This window comes from Hemiscyllium ocellatum, chromosome 6, assembly GCF_020745735.1.
Source record: "Hemiscyllium ocellatum isolate sHemOce1 chromosome 6, sHemOce1.pat.X.cur, whole genome shotgun sequence".
In the NCBI taxonomy this organism is placed as follows: domain Eukaryota; kingdom Metazoa; phylum Chordata; class Chondrichthyes; order Orectolobiformes; family Hemiscylliidae; genus Hemiscyllium; species Hemiscyllium ocellatum.
In genome coordinates, this window is record NC_083406.1 from 122,959,331 (window position 1) to 122,973,608 (window position 14,278).

Consider the following 14,278-nt stretch of genomic DNA (forward strand, 5'->3'; position numbering starts at 1 on the left):
CAAACAGGCACCACAGCTGGCTTTGTCATCAGAAAATGGAGCTTATGAGTTGCAGTATATGCTGATGGAAGTGGATACCCTTGCCAGGCTAACTGAGCTTGAGGAACACCACTTGAGTGAAGGCAATTACACAACCTTCATTTATGCAGCCTCATTCAGGACATACCCTGAACAGAGGGACCTCACATAGAGGACTTTTACGTGAAACTAGTGAGAGGGGCGATCCTTCACAAAGGATGAGCCATGTGTTCCTGCAATTGTGATTAAATTAGGATTCCCAGAGTATGCTACAATTATTACCCATAGGGATTTGTACCGATATGAGACTGCCCTTCCTTCATCCTGTGCCAGTGGATGCTGAAGAACATTTTACAAGGTTTACCCCAGACTGCTAAATATCTGGATGACATGCTATTGAGAGAACTTAGTATTTTTAGGCATTTCTTCAAAGCGGGGATACATTGTAAGGGGGAGAAATGTGTGTTTCAGGCACTCCAAGTGACCTACCTGGGCTCCAGAGTTCCCAAGAGCAGGTTACACCCATTGGAAGATAAAGTAAGGGCGATCAAAGGTGCCCCAGCTCCCACGTCTGTACCAGAGCTTAGGTCTTTCCTTGGGTTGGTGAGTTATTATGGAAAATTCATATATAACCTGGCTTCCATCTTTGGTACCTTTTATATCTACTATTGAAAAAGGGTCAGTCTTGGAAATAGTTTCATTGCCAAGATGTAGCCTTAAGGGAAGCAAAGAAGCAGCGATTGTTGTGGAAGGTGTTTGGCCACTATAATCCCAAGTGAGATGTGGGCCTGACATGTGACACCTCTCCGTATGGTATTGGGATAGAGTTGGTTCACTGATGGCTCAGCAGAGAGGAACGCCCAATAGCAAATTGCAAATGTACATTTGTAACAGTAATGGATCACAAACCCTTGCTAGATCCACTTAAAGAGGACAGGGCCTTGTTGCCCATAGCTTCAGTGATGGGCTCCAATTCTGAGCACATACAAGTTGGAGCACCGTCTAGGCGACCAAGTGGCAAAATGCGGATGCTGTGAGCTGCCTCCCACTCGCAAATATGTCATCTGTGGTGCCCCCACTGGAAGACTCTGTTCTGGTTTTAAATTTTCTGGACACTCTTGCGGTCACCGCTGACAATATCAGACTGTGGATACAACAATCCTGTCCTGGCAAAACTAAAACAACTGGGGAAATTCTGGTGGTGATGGGGAAATCAAAAGGTCTATCATGACCAGAATTAAAAACTTTCTGGATTCGGTGAGACCAGGTCACCAAAGAGGACAGCATATTATTATGGGGAGCAAGAGGGATTGTCCTGAGCAAAGGTCGCCGCCAGATACTGGCTGACCTTCACCAAGGTCATCCAGCGGTTTCCAAAATGAAGATGTTGGCAAGAAGTTGTCTGATAGCCAGGATTAGATGCTGACATAGCCGTGATGGTGGGGCAGTGCCCAGAGTGCCAACAAGAATAAACATTGCTGCCAGCAGCTCTCCCACATTTGTGGGAGTGGCCGGGCAAATTCTGAACCCGGTCACATGTTAACTATGCGAGTCCTTTCACGGTCTCTATGTTTTTAGTCGTGGATGCCCACTCTTAAAGTGGTTGGACATGCATACAGTTCATTCGTCCAACACAGGAATGGTGATTGAAAAGTTGTGAGCATCTGTGCAATATTCCCAGAGGGATTGGCCACAGGCCACAGGGTATTGTTTACCAGCAGCGACTTTGAGTATTTCCTAAAGTCGAATGACATCCATTGTCCATTAGTCTGGCAGAAAGAGCAGTCCAAACTTTGAAGGTAGGCTTAAGGAAACAGCTTCACTAGATACCAAACTGTCCCGATTCATGTTTGAATATAGGATCACCTCTCACGCAACTAGGACAGGTCCAGCAATGTTGCTAATGGGGAGAAAACCCATTAAATCGGATCTTCTGGGACCTAGGGGTGAGACTGAAGCAGCTTTAGGAATGTCAATGCTAGACACAAGACCGCTCTGAGCAAGAGAGTCAGTTTACCTCAGGGGATGAAATTTGGTGTTAAAACCATGAGACTGGCCCTGCATGAGTAAGAGGCATGGTCAATGCAAGGTCAAGTCCTGTGATGTACAAAGTTCAGGTCAGAGAAGCAGATCTGAACAAGCACAACAACCACATGAAAGCTGCAATGTCACAAAGTGGGCAGGAGAAAAACATACCCAGCCCCTCAGTACAGCCGGTAAGACTGAAGAACCTGTCAGTTCTCTTCCTCTGCCAAGCATTGATGAAACCTCTGAGTATATAACGGACACAGCAGAAGTTCTTGCTGAGATGCTCTGTGCACAAGAGTTGGGCTATGGCCCAATATCCAAGGCAGAATCAGAGGAAATGGACCTGGTGTGAAAATGCCCCAGGAGGATCTACAGGAAAAGGAATGGACCTATGTCTGATAGAACGGGAGGAAAGTAGTGACTGGAACGAGGTCAGCCAGGTGGATCTCATTGAATATGTGCTCCCTGTTGTGGTTGTTAATCTGGTTCAATCAGGGAGCCCTGACTGACAGATATAAACAGGAGTGTCATGGGTTCTGCTCATTCTGAGAGCTGGCTCTGAGGGAGCTGGGTCAGTGTAATTTACTATGTATATGTAAATAAAGGGTGAGTTGGTGACAGAATACTGGCCATTCATAGGGTTATTCCAATGTGATTGGCTTGATTTTGGGATAGGAGATAGAAGAGGGTGGTAGAGCACTATTTGTATGGCTGGATCCCGTGTCCAGTGGTGTACCACAGGGATCAGTGCTGGGTGCCTTATTCAACTAAAACAGAAGTTGCTGGAGAAACTCAGCAGGTCTGGCTGCATGGAGAGAGAGAAAAAGCACATAAGATATATCAGCAAAATTAGGCAATTCAGACCACTGAGTCCAGACACCATTCAGTCATGGTTGTTATGTTTCTCAATCCCACTCTCCTGCCTTCTCCCTGTAACCTTTGATTGTCTTACCAATCAAGAACCTACTTATCCCTGTCTTAAATACACACAATGACTTGACTTCATTGCCTTCAGTGAACATTTTGAATCCAGTGATCCTTCACCAGGTGTTAACTCTATTTCTCTTTCCACTGATGCTGCCAGACCTGCTGAGTTTCTCCATCAATTTCTGGATCTTCAGCATCCACTAAGAATATTGGGGGCATAGTAAGTTTTTGAATGATGTGAAGGTAGTTATTATGATTGTTATGGAAGTTCCATCACATTCCCACATTTAGTTGAATGGCTAAAGGGCTTCGCGATGAAGGGCTTATGCCCGAACGTCAATTCTCCTGCACCTCGGATGCTGCCTGACCTGCTGTGCTTTTCCAGCAACACTGGGTTAATAGGGTAGATAAGAAGGCATATGGACAGGCCTTTATCATTCCTAGCCTGGACTATAAGAGCAGGGAGGTTATGTTGGAGCTGTATAGAACTTTGGTTAGGCCACAGCTGGAGTACTGTGTGCAGTTCTGGTGACGACTCTGTAGGAAGGATGTGATCACTGGAGTGAGTGCAAAGTAGATTCACCAGGATGTTGTTTGAATGGAGGCTGGATAAACTCGGTTGTTTTCTTTGGAACAGAGAAGGTTGAAGAGGGACCTGATTTGAGGTATATAGGATTACAAGGGACATGGACAAGATGGATAGGAAGCAGCTGTTCCCCTTAGGGAAAGGGTCAATAACAAGGTAACAGTTTTAAGGTGAAAGGCAGGAGAGGGGACTTAAAATATTTTTTCACTCAGAGAGTGGTGACAATCTCAAATGCTATACTTTGGAGGGTAGTTCAAGCAGATAAACTCACAACCTTTAAAATGTACTTGGATGGACACCTTAAGTATTATAACATTCAAAGCTACAAAGCAAGTGTTGGAAAATGGAACTAGTTAGGATTTAGTGTATTTTTTGGCAGTACAGAGATGATGGGCTGAAGGGCCTCTTCTATACTGTGTCATTCTGAGAATTTTATTCCCCCAATTTCATTCAGTTCATATTGAATATTCAATTCTATGAGTACATGCATTTATTATCTTAAAAATATGTATTCGGCTTTGGAAGACAAAGCAGGAAATTGCTCTATACTTCAGAAAGGAGTTGGCAATTGAGTGCAAGAGCAAGACATTTGGGTGCAAGAGACAAGAATAGTGTCCCAGGGAAGGGACATAATGGCTTCTGAGAAGGGTAACCATCTGTGATTAAAAGTATTCCTGGAGGTTCCATCACTTTCCCAAATTTGAGCCATCACTTGGCCGATACATCCATCCATTAGTGCCATATTCCTACACTAACCGGGAAAAATTGGAAATCATTGGTCACCCAGAAGGTGGTGGGAATCTGAAACTCACTGCCTGTGAGTGTGGCAGAGGCTGAAACCCTCAATACTTGATTATGAACATGTGCACTAGCGATGCCAAAGCAGATGCAGCTATGGACCAAATGCTGGAAAATAAGTTAGGTGTTTTTCTTTTGTTGACAGCACAGACTCAATGGGCCAAAAGGTCTTTATGATTCTGACTCTATGAAAGCAAAGACTCATTCCTCAATTTGCTCACCTGTCAACCAAACAAGCTTTATTCCCATCCAACCCCACCCATTTTCAGTTTTTTTTAAGTATCTGACAGAAAATCATTCACATAATTTTCCTTTTAAATCACAGCATTGTTACAGTGCAGAAGGAGGCCTTCATCGCTCAGACACAGGAGTTGGAATGTCATGTTGAGATCACACAGAATATTGGTGAGGCCTCTTCTGGAATACTGTTATAGGAAGGATGTTTTCAGCTGAAGAGGGTTCAGAAAAGATTTACTAGAATGTTGTTGGTAATAGAGAGTTTGAGTTATAGGGGGAGATTAGATTAGATTCCCTACAGTGTGGAAACAGACCCTTCGGCCCAACCGTCCCCATGACTTGTCCGGACTTGTCCGACCTGCCTAGCTCCTTTTCCACCTATCCACTCCACCCTCTCCTCCCTGACCTATTACCTTCATCCCCATCCCCACTCACCCATTGTACTCTATGCTACTCTCTCCCCACTCCCACCCTCCCCTAGCTTATCTCTCCACACTTCAGGCTCACTGCCTTTATTCCTGATGAAGGGCTTTTGCCCGAAATGTCGATTTTGCTGCTCGTTGGATGCTGCCTGAACTGCTGTGCTCTTCCAGCACCACTGATCCAGAATCTGGTATCCAGCATCTGCAGTCATTATTTTTACCTTTGGCCCAACCAGTCCACATCACCCCTCTGAAGAGTAACTCACCCAGACCCATTTCTCTCTACGGGCAATTTAGCATGGTCAATTCACCTGACCTGCACATTTTTGGACTGTGGGAGGAAACCGGAGCACCCGGAGGAAACCCATGCAGACACAGAGAGAATGTGCAAACTGCACACAGACAAATACCTGAGGCTGGAATTGAACCTGGGACCCTGGTATTGAGAGGCTGCAGTGCTAACCACTGAGCCACCGTGCCATCCATTATAAAATCATGAGGGGCATAGATAAGGTGAATGGTAGGTGTACTTTTCCAATAGTGGGCTATTTCAAGACTAACTGGCACATGTTTAAGGTGAGAGGAGAAAAATTTTTAAAGAATGTGAGAGGCAAAGTTTTTACCCAGAGAGTGGTTAATTTGTGAAATGAACTTGCAGAGGAGTTGTGGGTTGCGGGTACAGTGCCAACATTTAAAAGACATTTGGATAAGTACATGATTAAGAAAGGTTTCGAAGAATATGGATCAGGAGCAAGCAGGTTACTCCTGCTCAAAACAACCAGCATTAGGTTAGGATCTGGGAAGGAAAGCCAAAGGAGACTGTATTTTTGGATACAACACAGAGGGAAGAACCAATTTTAGAGGATTCCGAATTGGACATTCCTCATGTTAAATTGGACAATGAGGAAGTTGTCGAAAATTAGGATAAATTATTGAGTTACCTTCCAGAGAAAAATCAAAATGACCTGAGAGAGTTATTACTATTACATGGACAGGTGTGTGGAAATAAGCTGGAAAGTACTAACCTAATGCCTGACATAGACATAGGAGATGTTGTTCCGATTAAGTAACATCCTTATAGGCATAACCCTCTGAAGTTGGTACAGGTTCAAAAAGAGGTTGAACGCATGCTCAAAGACAACATAATCCAATTTAGTTACAGTGGCTGGAGCTCACCCACAATAATGGTTCCAAAACCAGATGGTGTTCAACAGTTACGTGTGGACTATCGCAAAGTCAATGCAGTTATGAACATTGATGCATATCCAATTCTGCATTTGGAAGACTGTATTGAGAAGGTGAGCCCAGCAACATATTTCTAAGTTGGACTTGCTCAGAGAATACTGGCAGGTACCTTTGTCAGAAAGAGCGAAGGCAATTTTGGCTTTCATAATGCCTGATGGACTGTATCAGTTTAAAGTCATAGTGTTTGGTATGAAAAATGTGCCAGCTACATTTCAAAGACTAAGTAATAAAGTCATTGCCAGATTACCCAATTGTGTCGTATATTGTGGCGATGACCTGGTGATTTTTAGTCACACATGGAAGGAACATTTGCAGCATTTATCGTACTTGTTCGATTGACTTTGGAAGGCAGGCTTGGTGATAAACCTGGCTAAAAGTGAATTTGCCAAGGCCCAAGTCACCTTCCTGGAACATATTATTAGACATGGACAAACAGCCCCATGGGATGCAAAACCAAAGGTAATTAGGGAGTTTCCCATATCATCAACAAAAAGAGCAATACCATTGAGTGGATTTTATCAAACTTCATCCAAATTTTAGCAGTGTGGCTGCTCCACTCACTGCATTGCTAAAGAAAGGCAAAACGTTTCAGTGGACAGCTGACTGTCAGAAGACTTTACAGCCTGAAAGCTGTGTTAACCACTGCTCCAGTATTAGCCGCACCTAATTACGCAAAGCCATTCAAGGTGGCTATCAATGTAAGTGATATGGGTGCCAGTGCTGTGTTCTTGCAGGAAGATAATGAGAAGATAGAAAGACCTATTGGGTATTTCTCCAAGAAATTGAGCATTCATCAGCAAAAATATTTGACAGTTGAGAAAGAGACTTTGAGTTTGGTGTTGGCATTACAACATTTCAATATTATGTTACTGGTAATGTATCTGAGACAATCATATATACTGATCATAACCCATTGAAGTTTGTGGAGAAATTTATGGACAAAATGCCAGATTGTTTAGATGGAGCCTGTTGTTACAGTCGTTCAATTAGAAAATTGTGCATGTGACAGGACAAGGAAACGTGATTGCTGACGCATTGTAGAGACTTAGATGAGAAAGGATGCATTCAGTGGAAGGAGTAACTCAGTTTGAAAGAGAATGTAGTTATGCATGTTTGCACATTTATAATCGATGTAATATATGTGTGTGTATGCTATAGGGCACAAACAGTTTAGGACTAAGGGGTTTTAAAATGAAGCCATCTTTAGATATGATGGTTTGTTGTTTTTTTTTTGGGGGGGGGAGGTACAATGATACTGCCCCTTTATCAAGGTTATGTTGTCCTTGGGGTTTTTTCAGGAAGTTATTAAAACACAAGTTTTGAAAAGTCTCGGCTTGGATGGGTATTAGGGCCAATTTGACTATAGCTAACAGACACTGCCTCAGGAAAAAGGCTTTCAAGTCTTTTTTTTAAAAAACATACTTGTACAATGAGAGGGGAGTGGCCAGTTTTCCCAGTGCAGGCTTTTTCTGGTTTGATTTGGTTTTTGGCAGTTTGGTTATTCACTGAAAGCAGTCAGGCAGTTTTAAAGTTGCTGGACTCAAAGAGTCTGATCCACCTCTCTCTCTGATATCTCTCCTATAAGACCCTGCATTTGACTTTACCTTTTGTGCCAAGGGGTGGAATTGTTGCAAGTATTTGGAACACCATCATTAAATTGGGATGATCTGTTGGGTTTTTGAATAGGTTAAGTTATTCAGTATTCTGTTCTCTTTTGTTTGTGTTTCATTGGGTAATCTTGTAAACAAATTCTGTTTTGTTTAAAACTAAGTGGTTTGACTAACTGCATCCCTCCTGGAATAAAACAACTAGTGAAGATCAGATCTGAGCTACTTTCTTGAAATGTTTTGAGGGGGTCTGTCCTGGTCCATAACATCAGGAAACATTCTTGTTTTCGTTTTTTCCATACTTTCACATCGTTCCTAAAGTTCCTTAGCCCATAACTAAGCACAATACTTTAGTTGAGGCCAAACTTGCATTTTTTACTGATCCAACACAACCTCTTCTTTTTGCTTTGTTTCTAATGTCCATGTGATTTCTTCTCCAGAATTGCACACACACAGTATCCTGGAGATTGATTTATGGAGATGCCTGGCCAATCCTGGAGAGGTGGGACCCTATAAAGATGTGTATAATAGGAAGATCCTATCATTTCCTAAAAATGTTTTCCTGAATCTGTTACTTTTCTTTGTTCTTTTGCTTAAATTTTGGTGACTGCTTCATCATCTTCATTCCTTCTGAACAACTTGACTAACAAAGAAGTCAAAGGGCATTGGGGATCCTCAGGAAAATGAATCAATCAGATCAGGCATACTCTTACTGAATGGTAAAGCAGGCTAGAGGGGCTGAATAGCCTACTCACACTTCTAATTCATACATCTGTGTATGTTTATATGGAATTCCAGTGCATCGACCTGAACTGACTGAAGGGACATGCACTGCTAGGGTGGTGGGGCATGCCAAAATCTGAGATAGAATTGTTGGACTGAAAGGCTGGGGCAGCCCTAGTGATTCAAGTGTGTTGCTGGAATAGGACAGCAGGTCAGGCAGCATCTGAGGAGCAGGAGAATGGATGTTTCAGGCCAGAGCCCTTCATCACCGCAGGATACACCGGCACTGGTGGATTCGTTATCAGACATGTTACCTACCTTGAACGTCATTTCCGCCCCCGTAGTTGCCGCCGCAACAGTTGCTTCTGCCTCCACTGACGTCAGCAGCCGAATACCCTACAGTAACGTTGCCTTCCCACCTGTGATGTCACTTCTGCCCCCGTTAACTCTACCATCAGCACCACTTCCGCTCCCTTTGTAAGCATCACCTCGTTTAGGGATGTCACTACTGACCCCATAACCACATACACTCAAGCCACTATCTCCACCCCCACCTCAAATTCCGGCCCCACCCCAGGTCCGAGCTTACATCCCACCTCGAACTCCAGCCCCACCCCAGGTCCTAGCCCCCATCCCACCTCAAACTCCAGCCCCAACCAGGTCCTAGCCCCCATCCCACCTCAAACTCCAGCCCCACGCCAGGCCCCAGCTCACATCCCTGCCATGTCTTCACCATTCCTCTCTCAGACCTCCCCCTCACTGAGGACAAATGTTTAGTCCTCAGTAAAGGTGCCACCTTTAGATTAGATTAGATTAGACTTACAGTGTGGAAACAGGCCCTTCGGCCCAACAAGTCCACACCGACCCGCCGAAGCGCAACCCACCCATACCCCTACATTTACCCCTTACCTAACACTACGGGCAATTTTAGCTTGGCCAATTCACCTGACCCGCACATCTTTGGACTGTGGGAGGAAACCGGAGCACCCGGAGGAAACCCACGCAGACACGGGGAGAACGTGCAAACTCCACACAGTCAGTCGCCTGAGTCGGGAATTGAACCCGGGTCTACAGGCGCTGTGAGGCAGCAGTGCTAACCACTGTGCCACCGTGCCGCCCCCTCCATGGTCCCAGATTAATGAGTTCAACACATGCTGCGACCTTGAATGTTTCTTCTGCCCCCTCCGCGCCTACTTTTGTAACCAAGACACCCGCCCAATCACCCAAGACCCCTTCTCCCACCTCCAACACATCACATCCACCTGGACACCCCGTGCTGGCCTGCTACCTGCCCTTGACCTCTTTACTTCAAACTGCTACCGTGACATCGACCGCCTGAACCTGTCCAACCGCCTCACTCACTCCAACCTCTCGCCCTCACAACACACAGCCCTCCGCTCCAACCTCAACCTCACCATCAAAACAGCGGATAAAGGGGGTGCAGTGGTAATTTGGCACATTGACCTCTACAACGTTGAAGCCAGATACCAACGCGAAAACATCTCGTACCATCCCCTCGACCATGACCTCACCCTCCCATCACCAAACCATCATCTCCAACCTCATTGTCTCAGGGGATCTCCCACCCACAGCTTCCAACCTCATTGTTTGGGAATCCCAAACCACCTGATTCTACCTCCTACTCAAGATCCACAAGCTTGACTACCCCGGCCGACCTATCATCTCAGTCTGCTCCTGCCCCATCAAACTCATCTCCACCAACCTCGATACAGTCCTATCCTCCCTGGTCCAGGAACCCCCCACATACATTTGGGACACAATCCACGCCTTCCACGTCCTCCAAGACTTCTGTTTCCCCGGCCCTCAGTTCCTCACGTTCACCATGGACATCCTGTCCCTCTACACCTCCATCTGCCATGACCAGGGCCTCCAAGCCCTCCATTTCTTCCTCTCATGACGTCCCCAACAGTACCTTTTCACTGACACTCTCATTCATTTGGCTGAACTGTCCTCACTCTCAACAATTTCTCCTTCCAGTCCTCCCATTTCCTCCAGACAAAGGGGGTAACCAAGGGGACCCATGTGGGCCCTAGCTTTGTCGGTGACGTAGAACAGTCCATCTTCCAAAGTTACACCGGCACCACTCCCCACCTCTTCCTCTGTTACATTGATGACTGCATCAGCGCCACCTCGTGCACCCACCAGGAGGTCGAACAGTTCATTAATTTCACAAACACATTCCACCCTGATCTCAAATTCACCTGGATCATCTGACACCTCCCTCCCCTTCCTAGTCCTCTCCATTTCCATCCATGAGGACCGACATTCCTGATGAAGGGATCTGATCTGAAACGTCGATTTTCCTGATCCATGGATGCTGCCTGATCTGCTGTTCTTTTTCAGCAATACATTCGCGACTCTGATCTCCAGCATCTGCAGACCTAATTTTCTCCCAGCCCTAGTGAGTGGCTTCTGGTTTGGTTTTCATATAAGCCACTTCTCTGTGTAGCATGGGTGCCCTCTACAGGCAAATGATTTAATAATAGGCCTTAGAGAACTATTTCATACATTTTTGTTAAACAAGAAAATCAACGTTTCAGGCAAAAGCCTTCATCATGAAGAGAGCTCCATTCCTGATGAACAGCTTTTGTCCGAAACGTTGATTTTCCGGCTCCTCGGATGCAGCCTGAACTGCTGTGCTTTTCCAGCACCACTCTAATCTAGAATCTAGTTTCCCTGCATCTGCAGTCCTTGTTTTTACCCATTTTTGTTAAACAGCACTTTATACATAATAAAATGGCCCAAGGATGGTTTAAAAAAGGAAATCTGACATTGATCAGAATAAGATGTTCAGGTTGATCTCCTAAAGCTTTGTCAAGGAGATTATTTTCTGTTTTAAAGTAGGAAAGGGATGTACAGAAATGGTGAGGTTTGTGGAAGGAGTTCTAAAAGTTAGGACTCAGACAGCAAAAGGCACAGTAGTGAACTGATTAGAATTGGTGGTGCTCCAGAAGCTAAAATTAGAAAATCAGAGATATCTTTGGAAGGTTTTCTGTCTGAAGAGATTATGGAGAGACAGAGTGGCAAAGCAGTAATAGCGGTAAAGGGGGTTCAGGGCCAAACTGGATAAACACGTTGCTAGGCTGGGGAGAGTGAAGGGGTAAGGCTTAGGGATGAAGTTTGAAGGAGACAGAGAGAGGGGGAGGGTATTGGGAATAGGTGAAAGCAGATATCTAGTGTAGGAAGGATGAAGGAGGACAGCAGGAAAGGAAGCTGTAAAACAGTGGGAGAAACAGCAGGGGAAGGAAACTATAAGGAGAGAAAGAGAGAATCTGCAAGGGAGGGAGACAGGTGCAACAAGACAGTGAGAGCTATAAAGTGTGGTTCAATTAGAGGGAGACTCCAAAGGAAGAACAGTTTTATAAACAAAACCAGAAATTTCTGGAAAAACTGAGGAGGTCTGGAAATATCTGAGGAAAGAAAGCAGAATTAACATTTCAAATCGAGTGACCTTTCTTTAGAACAGTTTTATATCTATTTTGTTATTTATTTTATTCATTCATGGGATGGGGGCATTGCTAGCTATGTCAGCATTCGTTGTTCATCCTTAGTTGCTCTTGGGAAGTTGGTGTGAGCTGCCTTCTTGAATTATTGGAGTCTAAGTATCCCCACAGTATCCTTGAGCTAACCTTCCTGGAGTAGACAAGTCTCACTTTTATATTCACTTGTGGGCATTGTTGGCTGGTCAGCATTTCCTGCCCATCACTAGTTGCCCTTGAGAAAGATAGTGGTGAGCAGCCTTCTTGAGCCACTGCAGTCAATGTGCTGTAATAGACCCACAAAACTGTTAGGGAGGGAATTCCAGGATTTTGACCCAGCAAAACTGAAGGAACAGCAATATATTTCCAAGTCAGGATGGTGAAATGCTTGGAAGGGGATTGCAGGGGGTGATGTTCTCATATGTCTGCTGTAAGATATATGGGGCTTTCTAGAAGGGGTGTGTTTGGAAGGAGCTGTGTAAGAACCTTTCATGAATTTCTGCAGCGCATCTTGCAGATGCTATGCATGGCTACAACTGTTTATTAATGATGGAGGATGCCTGTGATTTTTAACTATTTTATTCGTTCACAAGATCTGGTAATGAGGAAGTTACAATGTGCTTTACTTCTTTTTCAGGGCACATTGGGACCTTTAGAGCCAAAAATCCCACTACCAAAGGACTTACTGCAACAGCAACTGAAAGCCTGTACTCTTTCAATGCACACATGTGGATTCCCCCATTCCATGCAAGAAAGCCTAGACAAGACCTTTGTCCTTTCCAGACAGGACTAATAGCCCTGGCTCCAACCCCGTTAACTGCCTCCCTATCCCATTGTCTTACTTCCCTCCATTTTAGCATAGGGATGCGAATCCCCATTCACTTCCCCTCCATATTAACATTGGGATGTGAACTTGCCCCCCCCCCACCCATTTCCCTCCCCTCCATATTAGCAATGGTATATGAGTACCCCATTTGTAGCAGGCAAAACCTTTCTGCTTTAATTTCTTTCCATCAATACATATCATGGAAAATTGCTGTGGGTCTAGAGTCACATGTAGGCCAGCAGTTTCCTTCCCAAGAGTATTGGTCAACCAGATGGGAATTTTGTTTGAGTTGAAAATGTGTTGCTGCCTGGCCTGCTGTGCTTTAAGCAGCAACACATTTTCAACTGTGATCTCCAGCATCTGCAGACCTCACTTTTTACCCCAGTTGGGAATTTTCCCAACAACTGGCAACAATTGCATGGTCATCAGACATTTGATTCCAGATTTTTATTGAAATTTAATTCCATAAGCTGCACAGCAGGATTCGAAACCAGACCTTCAGACTATTACCCGAGTCTCTCGCTCAATGATCTCACAATAATACTGCTGCACCATCACTTCCCCCCCAATAGGGTACTAGCAGTTTGGAACTCCCTTAAAATGGCAGTTGATGGTAGATCAATTGTTAGTCTAAAATCAGAGATAAATAAATTTTGTAGTCATAGGTATCGAATGATAAGGTAGCACTGCAGAGCTTAGATCTAAACCATTGAATGCAGGGTCACTTAGTTCGGTGTATGAGTTGCTGCTTATTCTGTTTGGTCTTGAATAGTTAGATCTGTTCAGTTACCATTTTTCATGGTGATAGTGACACACAACATAGAGCATAGTTTCCACAAGGATGGTCCGGTGGTCACTCATAGCAATATTGGCATAGATAAGATTCATTTTTGCAGGCAGATTACTGAGGATCAGGTTGGATATGATTCTCCCTCATTATAGAGTAATAGAGTTATACAGCTGAAAATGTGTTGCTGGTTAAAGCACAGCAGGTTAGGCAGCATCCAAGGAATAGGAAATTCGACGTTTCGGGCATAAGCCCTTCATCAGGAATCACTAATAGAGTTATACAGCACAGATTCAATCAGGTTGATCAGTAGTGCTGCTGTCAAGCTAATCTGGGTGGGGATTTCTGTATCCATCACCAAAAGTACATTCTACAACCCTGCCACCCTCAATGCTTAATAGGAGCACGGAGGAGTATGGATTCATCAGTCAGAGTCAGAGAATTATACAGTAGAGAAACAGACTAGCAGAAATGGTCCAACTCATCCATGCTAACTAGATATCCTAAACTAATCCCACTGGCCATTCCTCCGCCCATCTAATTAAGCTCCCATTCTACTCAAACATACACTGTC